The sequence below is a fragment of the Patella vulgata genome, chromosome 5 (assembly GCF_932274485.2).
Source record: "Patella vulgata chromosome 5, xgPatVulg1.2, whole genome shotgun sequence".
NCBI lineage: Eukaryota > Metazoa > Mollusca > Gastropoda > Patellidae > Patella > Patella vulgata.
The window spans coordinates 54,413,672-54,423,696 of NC_065883.2; the positions used below are offsets into that span (position 1 = coordinate 54,413,672).

A 10,025-nucleotide genomic window follows, 5' to 3' on the forward strand; every position below is an offset into this window, starting at 1 on the left:
ACATGGGAGATATCGACTGAGAAGTTGTTTTAAACACGTTGACATAGAGCACCGGGTGTGTATCATATAGACAACACTTCCCATTCACTACTTTCCAGCCATTCCAAAGAAGCGATGGTAGATTCTGGAGTCTGCAATGCAACATAATGTGGGGTGGATAGTTAGCTCTTTTGACTTTTGCATAACACTATCGCGATCTAGTGGCATACGAGTGATACACACTACAAATTGTATGCTTCCAAGTTACTGAATAGTTGATTTTCTAATAAAGTGAGCGCATCGGAGTTGGGGCATTCACAGTCTTTTAAATGGGTATAGGCACTTAAAGATACATTATGGGAGATAAGATAAAGAGATGGCAGTTCTCGCTATAATAGTTAAAAACTAGATAGTGTAAAGGTAATTTGCTGGAAATTTCAGTCAAATTGATCCACTATGAGCCGAGAAAGAAGCGGGTGAAATTTTTGCATAGTCTCCGTCATCATTACTAAAATCATTAATAATATAAACAGCATAGTCTCGATTATCCACTTTTTCTGATTTAATTATTAATGACCGTTAGCGGCATATAGGAATCTAATCCAGCCAACATCGAAGGCTAGCCTTGACATCGAGAGTTTATTATGGTCTGGATAAGTTAATTAATGTCTAATTGATAATTTAGATAACATTTCAGGCCTAAAGAAAGACTTGTAATAAGCATATTTTGCTCTTGCATAATGCATGTTTAAGTCACGACACATTTAAGCGTCAAATAGAAGATATTTTATACAAAATACACACTAGACGCAATAGTGGTATTCACCGCCAATTGTATAATTCTCATAAAGGACAAATTCTGTGGTCAAAATCCATATTTATTATCCATCCATCCCATTAATTACACAACACTAATTAACAAAAGAGTTCAAGAGCGGGTCTAGTCTGAGCTCTCTGGAAATGACATTTCCAGGCTTCTAGTTTTTCGAAATTTTTCGGGGGAGGTCCCGTTGTCCGCTTCGCGCCTTCGGCACTTCCAGCGTTTGGCACCACCGCCCATGGAGCTTTAAGATCACCCATTATCATCGCTTTTATCAAGTTCGTCCAAGTTCTTTATTCCCTTGGGTCAAGGTCCCGCCGTTAAAACACACAAATAATACACATAACAGAAAAAGAAAAGAAACATATTTACATGATATGCAAAACTGACAATTTGGTTACTGTGTTGAAATTGTTTTAATTAGCATCCTTAAGACTGAAAATGAAGTTTTTTCCTGCCTGGTCAGATACATTTGTTTGCGTTCTATAATTTTACCATTAAATTTTAACTAGTTAAAAGAATCAACAAATTCTAGATTTGATAACAAAATGCCTATATTATTCATCTATTTTTCCCTATGTTCCCCCCCAATTCTAAAAATTACGATTTTGATTTTGAAATATTCACTCATAAATCTCATTTTTGTGTATAAGTACATATAGAGTTTCTGAAAATAGCATACATAATTATGCTTTATGTCCAAAGTTGAACATCATAATATGCCAGTGGATGAAATTCGCAACCATTCAAACACAATGAAAATAGAACAAGGGAGAGAACCTCGCTCTGGAACATACAATTTAGATATTGAAATATTATCTGATAAATTATTTTCGAATTAAATTTGTCCCAAAGACCCCTGGCTACTTTATTAAGAATGTTACCTCCTATTCTCTGTTGTATAAGCTTATGCTATGAATTGTATATAATATTGACAAATTCGCAGTCCTAAATTCATTTGAAACCCGAACTGGCTTAATGACATTATGTTATGTTTTTTTCCTCAATTTTAGTAATCTTTCGGGATGTGGGTAAAGGTTTTTCCTAGACACGAGGCATTATATATATCTCTATAGTTTTCAGATCACTACTTAAACTGGCACCAAGTTGAGAGACAGCATCCTGAACATTATTCAGAATCTCAACGAAACATGACATAAGAACAACTTTGCGGTTTATTAGGATTTCATTTTGAATCTGTATAAATAATTAGGACTTTCTTTACATGTTGTCGGCGATATCACTTCGGTGGATGCAGGCATTAAATAAAGCTATTTCACATACAGTTTGGTCAAAAAGACTCTGATTTATATTTAAAGAGCCGATGCCATTGAGTAGAATAAAAATCCCGGAACGTCACAGAGTGAAATGAAGTATTGCGTCACGTTTATGGATTAACTGAGCAAATGAACAACCCTTCTAGTTATTTTATTTAAATGAACATTTGCTGCAGCAAAATTATGTTTATACTATATAAGTGCACGTGACAGGGCATTGCATTTTTGACCGTGACTGATAGATAAATAAGACTTGTCTTTAATTGCCTTCTACCCACACTATCAACTCCAATTGTTTTTACAATTTAAAGTAATACCCCCAAAATACCTGTGATAACAGTTGCTTGGCCACCAAAAACAGAATCGTGGCGTTTGTGATGTAAGATTGGTTAGAACTTACTGAACTAATGTTAATTATTAATAAACACATTTTTATTTAATTTGTTTTATGATTTTTATGATTATTTTTGATTATACTACCCTTGCAAATGTCATACTGATATAATATTTCGCATTAGGTCTGAAAAAGTACATGTGTTTACGGTTACCGAACCAACTCTATTCCATGGAGCCAATTCACCCTAAAATGTCCCCGCCCATTTGCATGATGCAGTGGTTTTCTGCAGACTAATTCCAACACCCAAATTTCGCCATTTACCACAGCACGAATCAGTATTATTTTCCGGAACCAAGAAATGTTATAAAAATAAATATAGAATGAGAAGGCACGGTGGCTCGGTGAGTGAGGCACTGGCTCATAAACCAGCAGGTTACGGTAAGAATACCGATGTTGTTCCAAATCCTTCCTCACCATTTTCCAATGTATTTTCCCCTAATCGGTGTTGCAGTATAGAGAGTCTGGTAAGTTCCAGTGTCTAGTCATTCGGAAGGTGAGAAAAGCCCGTGTACTGCGTGCACGTTGTTGTTCACGTAAAAGAGTCCGTGACAGAGGGAATTCGATGAAGAGAGGCAAAAGCGCCGCTGTCCAAGCAAAATTTTCTTATAGTTTTCATTGTTGGTATCGCAAGCGTTATATAAAAGGAATATGATTTATATAGTAGCTCACGATCGGTATTTACGTTCATCCCTATCAAGGGCGAGTGGCATATTCGGGCATAAAGTCGTTGGAAGATCCCTTTAAATTTGGAATTCCAAAAAGGTGTAGGTGGAAAAGCCATTTCCCATGTATAACAATTCTGCACAAGTAATTATTAGTAATGGAAAATAGAAGTCATGTGCTTGCAAATGACTTTCAGTGAAAGAATTGCAATATTATACTTTAGTTTAGCCGTCATTCTGGCTGTGATATCTTTTGTTGATCTAGCCCAACAGCGACAATTTAGCTGCGATATCCTTCAATCTGCATTAATTTCCATCAACCTAGTTGCAATATCTTTCAGGCTATATCAATGACCATCAACCTAGTTGCAATATCACTTAAACTATTATAATCAATTACCACCAACCTAGTAGTGATATCTTTCAGCCGATATCAATAACAATCAACCGCGTTGCCATATCCTTCAATCTATTTCAATTAACGGTATCGCTGTGCAATATTAGAAAAATGCCCAGGATCTCAGATTTTTTTCTGGTTTTAATGGTCATCGACTATTCCCGAAAGCTGGTTAGAGTTACTTATGTTTTTTTATCCAGAATCAACGTTTTTTAGTTCCAATAAATATTTGGAAAAACGGCGTTGACAGGTAAAATAATAAGGAACACTTTATCGACATTTCATAATATATTTCACTAAGTGATCAAAAATATACCTAAAGCAATGACAATATATTAAACAAAACATAGCACATCAGTAAAATATGAATGTAAGTTATTTGTCCATGTATACAGAAAAGAATTGATTAAATGTACGGTATGAATTTAACAATGATATTGATCGTGCTTTTCTTTATATTAAACATTGTGAGCAAATTTTAAAAAATGTCGAAATGTCAGAATATTTTTGCCGATTGTATGGTTAAAAGTGGTCTCTTAACCTTTTACACTCTTACAGTAAATGGACTAAGAAACTGGCATATTGGTGGATAAGATTTACATTCACATCCACCTGTGGGAACTCGAAGTGTAATTTTCTTGATATGGAATATTGGTGTAAGACAGATAGACCAAACGGAGACAGTCGAATAGCTTTTTTTGGGTCTACACAGGTTGCGGCGACCATTAGTTGTTGACACACATCCAGTTAAGCAATTCCTGTACCTGAAAAGGAAGAATAAAAACGTTTGGGATCTAAAAGTCAGCCGTCGTTCCCACCATTCACATTACTATTTGTAACGTTTTTTAAGCTTTACAATAATGAGGATTGATTGTCTCACAGAATCAGGGTTAAACGAATAACTAAACTTAGTATGTTACAAACATACATCAGTATATTATAATATCCGTCATGAAAGAATGTTTAACAATGACACGTTTCTGCACCGACCAGGCTAATGAAAACGGCCATACACTACGCAATGTGCTATAAGTATACTCTTATCAAATTCCAACTGTCAGGGGTTATTTTACGTGCTCACCAACGCTGCACGGGGCCGCGGTTTTTTCGTCCCATCCGGACGATTACAAGTAGTTCCTTGCCCCCATGCCCATCTACAAGCGGAAACACACCACTAGAAATGGCTGTCAGTGTTTTGGTAATACCCGAAAATGTGCAGTACACCGCTGTGCGATTTCCATGTGGTACACTTTTGAGCTAATCTAGCCCAAGAATTCACGCCCAGAATCACAACCCTCACAGCCACACCCGCCATCATAAACCCGACAGACTTACATTCTGTTGATACCAGATATACATGCATTGATACCATATAGGAGAAAATAAGTACACTTTTCAGCTAGGTTGCCCGCCGCCATCCCCTGGGGCTCCCGCTCTAAAACTAGGCAGGAATCCTTATTAAGGAATACTAGGCCCTTTTGATACTTGTTTTTCTTTACTCACGGGTCGGTTAGTTCTTGATTGTTGTCAAACTTGTTCAGATCCCTCAACAAGTGTCACGACATAACGTCAAATCGATTACAGCATGTGCCAAAGAACCAACATTTTTCCGACCTATGTTTGGTCTGCCTACCCAGCAGGCCTCTGACCATAATCCTTGAAATTGCAGTTCGATACATGCCAATATAGAAAGGAACCGAGATATGTGGGATATCAACCTATATTTCAAGTTCTGTCAAAGTCGGATAAAAATTGTGACCTGCAGAGTGTCAATAATATATAAGTGGACGGATTTTCGGACGGACAGAGACGACGAAAATATATGCCCACATGAAAATGTGGGTGTATAAAAATTCTTTTTAAGAGGGTGTTTTGGTCAATTAAAGTATAGGTAACATTTCTCAAAAGGAGCTTTATAAATTAGTTTTCTTTAAGCCGTCATCGAGGATATGTGTTAAAGTATACTTACAGACACCGGGTGTAATATTTGCCCTGAAACTCTGGGAATAGAACATGGCAATATCCACCATTGTATTTGAAGCTTGTCAACAATTCATTTCGGTGAGGACAAAGACATCGTGGTTCAGTGGCACGATTAACACTGTAAATAGAATATTTAAGGTTTAAATTATTTAATACATTATTGAGATTTTATAAACTATGCTTTATTAGTAATCTAAATGCGTCGGTATTTATTGTTTTGTTGTTGCTTGCAAAATAAACAGTGAAATTTTCGATATTGTAATGCCGATTTAGTTTGCTGATCCATGTAAACTTTTCGACATGTATGCATGTAGAAGTTACCAGTTAAAAATGAAGGAACCCATTCCCAATCCTTATGTTCATCACTTAAGTATTAAAATTTGAGGGAAAAGGGGACAATTCCAGATGTAATTTGTTCTATTCCATTGGCAATCAAATGTTTAGAAAATGCTCCCAAAAAGTTTATAAATCATTTGAATATAAAATTGGCGTCAAGAGGGCATTAATGTATTTTATGATAAAATGTAATTGGTTGTAATATTTACGTGAATCGGGGTTGAGAAAGTATTATACTTCCAGTGGCATCTTTCAATTCGGTCCGGGCCAATTCAGTTGAAGTTCTTGCAGCTCTTTTTCCACGTTCACTGAATAAAAAAGTAAAAACATGGCGTAAAAGTGAATTAAAAGCAGTTTTAGAGAAATGCTTGAGACTCGTAACAAATTCAAATATGAAGTACTTATTACACACAAACTAAATCCTTTAATAGTCCATATTAAATCGAGTTGAGATGGGCTTGTTGGCAAAAAAATGGTGTAGAATTTAATTTGCAGAAGGAAAAATGTTAATATTGGGGGATCATTAAGCCGCACCGATGTCACCCCTATCAGTGAGTGTATCGGCCAAGCGAATAGTCACGTGGGGTGTAGGCGGGGGGGGGGGTAACAAGAAACACTGCCTGGTCGAGTAGGACGAAAAACCGAGGCCCATGTACAAATTAGTGTGCACACTTTACCCTTGGCAGTAGAAAATCGAAATAAGAGTAGGCTATAGTATCGCTATCGTGTCAACATTTTCATTATAGCAAACGTATGACGTATTCTCGTCTTCATCATACTGCACACAGCGATGCATCTACTTCATACCTCGAGAATACATTACTGCGCTAAATGCCGTACATTTAAAACGCTCACGTGATCATTTTTGGGCGGGACTTTACGGCTAATGACGTTTATATACTACCTTTTATAACCGAAGCACTTGGTTTATGTAAACAAATAATGTCAAGTTAGCGAAATGTCGACTTCTGCTATTACGGTAAAAGCGATATATAATATATTATGCCAATGGGTGATATTGCAATACAGTCTTTATCATTGTAAACTGCCTTTAGAGTTTCAATCTGTTTATCTTTCAAAACAAGGTTAGCTACTCCTAAATTTGTCTTCGCAAACAAAGTCGCTTCTATGAACGTATCTTTCATGGGCGCCGCCATATTGAATAATTAGTGACCTATTTCGTGCTTCCGCTCTAATCCGTATGACATCTTTCATACACACAACGGCTAAATAAACATATTAAATTTCATTCAATGTGAAAATAGAAGAGAAATAAATGCTTCTAAAAATTCCTAAAGGCATACTCGGTGCTTTCGACTAAAATCGTCGATGTAGAAATTAAAATCTCGGTTAATTAGGTTAGGGCCTATTCTCAGGCGGAGCTAACTGTAGAGAGGTAGCCTAAGTTTGGGATGCGTCTCCATTTGCCCGATTGGCGTAGAAAAGTGGGACGTTATACCCCCCCCCCCCCATTTCATTTCATTAGGATTATTTGTACTCGACAATTACTTTTGCTGTGGAACAATCAATTTGGTTTGTTACTATAAAGCCAACAACCATGGCAGAGTTTACTACATACAATAGTTTTGCTAAGTTTTACATACCTGGAAGAACCTGTAAAAAGCCGTTGAGCCATCGCATCTGTCAATGTCGGCGCTGCTGATTTCGTGCTTTCAACATAGTTTAATCCATTGGTATCTATAGGAGGCTCCACAGAACTGCACGTTGGTGCAATTGGGGGCAATTCCCGCTGGGCAGCGGTAATGGCAACCAACATGGTTACCTGTAACAATAGCTATATATAGTTAGACATTTTATTCATAGACGTAAGGCGCCCGATGAATTGGGAGTGGGTCAATGTGAAATGACTGAAAAACTTCTCGTGTAGCATCCGCGGCTTTGCCTACTGATTTGGCCTGTGAGTACAGAAACTAAAAAGGGATCAAATAGTCTCATTTATGTGGTTCGGAGCTGAGGGAGTGCAGGAAGGAAATCTCAGCCTAAAGGAATGGGAATCATCAGTGTCGAATTAAAATTAATTAATGTTGCGCGTTCTCGCAGTCGATGCTTCCACAACACTTCTACTTTATCTTTTTTGTTTATTCAGTCTACTTTTATGTCATATTTCATGGAAGAATAACGTTGCCAATATTACGTCAATGTTCGGAGTAAACTGCATAAAATATCAGCAGTTCAAAATATACGTATTTCAGTTTTGCAAATTGCAATTTCCATTGCTCCCGTATCCAATGTCACGGTGTTAGAATACAAAGAATGTACTTTTCAACAGAATGCCCCACCCCCACACCACCGCCTCTCATGTCATGATTTTATTAATTGACATCTTCAAGCCACGAAAAATATTAGCCTAGTTATAAAGTTCCCGTTTTTATATGGCGAATGTTGATATAATTCAAGAGATACATTCCCGGGTACAAACTGGGTGATTTGATAATATATTTGGACTAAAAACATATTCAAACTAATTAATTTATCATAATTTTGCTTCTAACCCTTCTCAAAACATTGCAATTGTCGGGGAATACCCTGGCTAGAAAATAATCGATCAAAAGAGGGCATGTTAGTTTCACGTGACTACCTCTCTCGGTACCTAGCAACGCAAGCGAAGTCTGAGGAGAATTCATTGCATACACAAGACGATGTTGTCTTTAATCGCTGACTGTTTATTACAAATATCGAAGCCTAATTAAATTTTCGGATTATCCACTGCCCGCGTCTTTTTCCGTGATTTTTATCTCAGAAAGGGTTGTACGTCTAATTCTTCGTAAAGTTTATCAAAATGTACATCAAGCGCTCAATCTCCGAGTGAAACCTTCGACGTTACCCGTGCAGACACCCCTAATCGTCGGGCTGTCGATTAGGGAAACCCTTATATTGTTGTCCTGTATGCGCTCCATGAGTGTTTTTCAGGGAATCCAGTATTTTTCTAGCAAGATTGGATATTTCTACTGATATACACTAAAATTGCCATACTTTTATTGGAAATAACCACCCGATAAATACTTTTCTGGGAACGTAGTTTTAAGGTGCTTTAAAGGTCGCGCTTAACCATTGTTAGCTGTTATAATATAACATCCCTTTTCACAAAATTTAACGATAATACCAAATTGTATTACAGATAAACTTTACAAATTATCTTTCGAAATTCACATTGATTAAAATAAAGTATTACTATACTCACCAAAATTAAACGCAGCATCTTGAAATTCTTCGAATCTTAATTACCAAGATCAGGAAAGTTGGAATCGAATAAAGCAAACGATCAACAGTGTATATATTTATATATTTTGGATCTGATCAAAACATCCAATGAAATTATCCAAGCATTGTAATGCAAAGATGTTCCGTGAACGTGAAAAAAATATAAGCACAATCAGATCCGGGATACTACTGGTTGATTTATTTTAATAATTCAAAATGTATTTTGGTTGATTTTAGAAAAACGGATGTATTCCTTCTGTTGGCCCCGAAAACAATTTCTATTGCATGAATTTGATTGGCTTCGGTTTAAGTACATTGCTATTTCATTGGCTAAATGTATAGACGGCTGCACTGTCCTTGTTTGCAACCCATTTATGTGTCCGGCCTTTTCATGCATTCAAGCTTGTTGAATGGGTATTCTATTAAAAACTGTCATTTTTTTGTCATTTGTATTAAAATTGATATTTAGCTTTCCATATGAATAGTATTTTATTCAGCAGTACATATTTTTGTTGCTTTTAAAATATGTAGAGTTACATCTTGCAGTGGCGGGTTACCCATGGTGCACTTAGCGCACCTGTGCCGGAGCCACAGGGCTTTAGGGGCCCTTTAAAGTTAGAATACAGAATGATGCGGGAGAGACTGAACAATGGGAGTCCCCATTTACGTCAGTGTACCAATGCCGGTACTGCTGTGTACTATGTTCATTTGATTTTCAGATTTGACGCAGTTAGGGCCCCCCTCCTGCACCACGCTAGAATATCACGCAGAACTTTCTGGTATGCAACACTGGGGTCGAACCGGCTTCGTCTTTACACAGAGCGAAAAAAGTGGGTCAGTTGATTCATTTGGGTAAGTATCCATAAAACGACTCACTTTTCGTTGACTAACTTGGACGCACATGGGACTCAAATAATGAGTCCAGAGACTCATTTTTGTGAGTCACCCAAAA

At 37.0% G+C, this 10,025-nt stretch overlaps 1 long non-coding RNA gene across 1 annotated transcript; it reads right to left on the bottom strand.

Moving 5' to 3' along the window:
* Positions 1-3,801: 3,801 nt before the first annotated feature.
* Positions 3,802-9,210, bottom strand: LOC126821617 (uncharacterized). The gene is made up of 5 exons (XR_007680429.2): positions 9,054-9,210; positions 7,456-7,634; positions 6,061-6,159; positions 5,502-5,633; positions 3,802-4,296 (listed from the first exon to the last, which is right to left on the bottom strand). It is a non-coding gene; the product is annotated as an uncharacterized LOC126821617 (long non-coding RNA).
* Positions 9,211-10,025: the final 815 nt, after the last annotated feature.